Genomic DNA, 4197 nt, shown 5'->3' with positions numbered 1-4197 from the left:
CTGTCCCACCACTGCTTGTGGAGCCCTGCCAGCATGCATGGGGCAGGGCAAGCAAAGGGACAAGGACACTGTCCCAACAGATCCAGCCACAGCAGTGGGATGCAAGAGATGGAGGAAGAAGCTTGGTTGTCTGTACAAGTGCCACATGGAGATAGTTGCTAGCAGTGGCCCTTGGTGCACTGCCATGGCACCACGTGGGCAGACAAACAGCAAACCCAGCCATGTTTTTTGCCAGTGTGTTTCCTCATAGGGAAAACCAGAAAGTGCCCGTCTGCCCGCAGCATCCTTCCTCCTCCTCTCCCTCCAGCGTGGCTGGCTCACTCCCTGAAGCATGGCGGTTTATGTCCCTCAATAAACACAGTGCTGGAAGTGCTCATCATCCGTGTAGCACCTCATCCTTTCATGGACGTGTTGGCTCTTAATTCCAATGACACCTCATGGCAAACATGTCCAGTTAAATATTTCCTTTAGCTGTGTCAGCGTTGTCACAGTGTAACCGTCTGGTTTTCCCTCTTGTGCCTGTCTCATGGCTGCAGATGGATGTGGCCACATTGCTCCCCTCAAATCCTCCTCTTCCACCCTCTCTGTTGGCCTCACCTCCATCACCCTGCTCTACTCCGTACCATGTTGGAGACCAAGGCAGTGAAATCTCATCTTGACAGACCTCAGTAGGAGCAGGATTGCACACAGACAGTTTATATTTTTATTAAGCTACAAGTCAAATCTACTCCTCCAGCTTACATGGGTCACCATCATCCTGGAGCTACACAAACCAGGAGCACCTGGATTGCTGGGCTGCCTCGAATGCCTATTTTGCTAATGGATGTGCGTGACATCCCCACACTCATATTAGCGTATTTTTCAAGGCATCTGATTTGCTTTTGGAAACTCCCAATCCTCAGAAAAGCAAAACAAGAAGAGACTTGGCTCCTTCCCCCAAAAAAGTACAGCTGATATAGAAAATGTTCCCAGAGTGCCATGAGTTTGCCTTGCCCTTGCACAGCTTAAACATTGCACGAGGCTCATGGAAATAGGGAAAAAAGTTTTCATTAGTCCAAGTTTTGCCTGTTTCTCATTAAATTTTGCCATCTCCATGACCGATCTGGCCAGGAGGGATCCTGCCAGCCTGGGCTAATGTCCCAGGTACCCTCTGGGCTGGCTGGGAGCCCCCGGGGCACCTCCTCCTGCTCATCCCTCTCCGGCTGCTGGCACTGAAAAACACCTGGGTGCTGGGGGCTGGGAAGGGGCTGCATGGAGGGAACCAGCCCGACCTGCTGGCCACTCTCCATTGCCTGCACTGGCTGCAGCAGCCCTGGGAAAAAAAAAAAAAACACCAGATCAAAGCACAACATGTGGCAGAAAACTCCATGAGCTCCTCCAGCAGAGCCCGAATCAGCATGGGAGGCATCACTTGGGATACAGGATATCCATGCACAGCAAAACCTTTCACCAGGAGAGAGCTGGACTCCATTGCGGCCCCATCAGGAATGATTTCAAAGGATTTTCACCAGCCGGTTGCCCTGCTGCTGTATTCCCAGCACCATCACGCAGGCAGGACTTGGAGGGCATGAAGGGGATCTATAAGGGCCAGTCCGCGGTAAGACTGGCCTGCACAGAGATGGGTCAGGCATGGAGGCAGATGATGCTGATGGGAACAACATGGGAACACACAGAATTTCCCAAGAGAAATATATTCTTATTTATTTCTGGGAGCTAAAATCTTACCCATACCTCACGCCCTGTGGCAGCCGTAAGAGCAGACCCGCCAAAGTCATCTTTGTGGAGAACAGAAGTTTGGAAATAAGGGGAAGATTTTATCCAGAGCAAAACCTTTGTCATAAAACTTCAGAAAATGGATTTCTTTTTCAGTGGGTCCCCTGGGGCCTAAAAAATAAATATCTGAGGATTCGTGTAGTAGTAAAAGTCAATAAAAATCTTTGAAGCAAATGGGCTATTGAGGAATTATGTGTGGAAATGAATGGATGGATTCTTCCGCAAATCTCTTCATGGAGGTGCCCTGACATAATGAAGACACAGTAGGTGCATTAGTAAAAATCCTCTTTTTAATAACTGCTATACCTTATGGTTTTCCTAAAGTGATGGTTTACCAGATGGAAAATCCACTTAAAGATTTTTATCTACAAAGGAGTCTGCAGTCATTCAGCGGGAAGGAGCCAGCTTCGTTCTCCATCCCCTCCCTTGGGTGGGGGATGCCATACCTGCCTGTGTAATATTCTAGAGCAGTAAAAGCCTTCCTTTCCCCTGGCAGGAGGTGGGCAAAAGACAATCTGGGGTCCACTGCCACTTCCCAAAATGCAGGGAGAAAAACACAACATATGGAAGTATCATAGAATCATATCATGGAATGGTTTGGGTTGGAAGGAACCTCAAAGATCATCTAGTTCCAACTCTTCTGCCATGGGCAGGGACACCTTCCACTAGACCAGGTTGCTCAAAGCCCCATCCAACCTGGCCTTGAACACTCCCAGGGAGGGGGCACCCACAGCTTCTCTGGGCAGCCTGTGCCAGTGTTTTACCACCCTCACAGCAAAGAATTTCTTCCTAATATCTAACTTAAATCTGGCCTTTTTCAGTTTAAAACCATTCCCCCTCGTCCTATCACTCCACGCCCTTGTAAAAAGTCCCTCTCCAGCTTTCCTGTAACCCCTTCAGGTATTGGAAGGCTGCTAGAAGGTCTCCCCGGAGCCTTCTCTTCTCCAGGCTGAACAGCCCCAACTCTATCAGCCTGTTTTCATAGGAGAGGTGCTCCAGCCCTTTCATCATCTTCGTGGCCCTCCTCTGGTGGTTCCTGGCTGGGGCAACACCAGACACATCCCTGATGGAGAACCCAACGGCCAGAAAACACACTGGACTGACCCCTCTCTGTCCCAGCAGCCCGGCACGCTCTGCTGTGGCTACTGCAGGTCCCTGGGGACCCCCAGCCCTTGGAGCGATGGCTGCGCCCTCCACATCGCCCGCCCAGCGTCCAAACCAGCCGCGTCAATAAGGTCCCAGTACGCAGTGCTTGTTCGGCAGCTTGTAACGGCGTTTACCAGCCCTCGTGGGGAGTTTTTCACACACCCCCTGAAGAACACAAGCCGAGTTAGTTTTACACAAGTGCTGAGCTGTGCTGCGGAAACATCTCTCCCTGCTTTAATTATTATCGATTTTCATTTTTCCAAGGAAATGTTGGGCCCCTCTAAGCCCCCCGCTGCTGACTCCAGAGATCTGGGAAGGATTTTGGCTGAGCAAGCATTTCTATTGCAAATCTAAATATTTATGCTACAGCTGTGTAAACAGCCGAAACTCGAAGGGGGTTTATTTTTAGCGTTCTTGAATTGCAGTGAGGGATTAAGACGAACACGTCATGCTAACTCTGACGTCTTCTTTTGCCATTCATTGATGGGCTCAGCCCCCCTCAGCCTCCTCTCTAAAGGTGTTTCACTCTAATTATTTATATGGCAAATCCAGATGGATAGGAATTAGATGGTCGTTACTTTATGTTGCATCATCTATCCAGACACCAAATGTACATCTGCTTGAATGCAGCGATTTAAAATCATACAACATTAAAAGGAAAAAAAAAAGCAGCTTGTTGTTAAAACATGATGTTCAGGAGGGAGAATAGTTATTTCAGAGTGTGCATCCCAAGAATATGTTACCAAGCTTAGCGTGACCCTCTGCAGACTCTTCTCATGAAGAAATGATTATAGAGTTTTACTCAGCATTGAACAAGTGAGGAGTTTTGTTTACAAGAGCTGACCTATAGGTTAAGTTGTCCATAACTTGCTGCTGAAAAGCTGGGTAGGAGCACGTACATGCCTCATGAGGTGTCGAAGAGATTGCAGACCCCCTCCCTGATTTTGGTCGGGGTCTCCCTGCAAGGTAAAGAAGGGTTTTAAACATGTAGGCGTGCAGCATCTCTGCACAGTAGCTCCCACCTTTGGCCAGCTGCCTGCAGACACAGCTGATGCTGGGAGGAAGCATGAGGAGATGGGAACTGCAGGGGATGAGCAGCCTGAGATAAACACAGTTCAAAATAGACAATGGAAATGAAATAATTTTTTTCTTAGGTTGCAGTGAGAAAAGCTGCAGCTTTCCCTTTGTCCCCAGGCACACACAAGGCGCTTCGGGACCGTTGCACTGGCCAGGACGGCCTGTAGCCACAGGCTGGGCTTTGGAAAGTTTCTAACTCTA

This window comes from Nyctibius grandis, chromosome 9 (assembly GCF_013368605.1).
Source record: "Nyctibius grandis isolate bNycGra1 chromosome 9, bNycGra1.pri, whole genome shotgun sequence".
NCBI classification, from domain to species: Eukaryota; Metazoa; Chordata; class Aves; order Nyctibiiformes; family Nyctibiidae; genus Nyctibius; species Nyctibius grandis.
The sequence above is the reverse complement of the archived record's forward strand: the minus strand, read 5'-3'. Positions refer to the sequence as shown.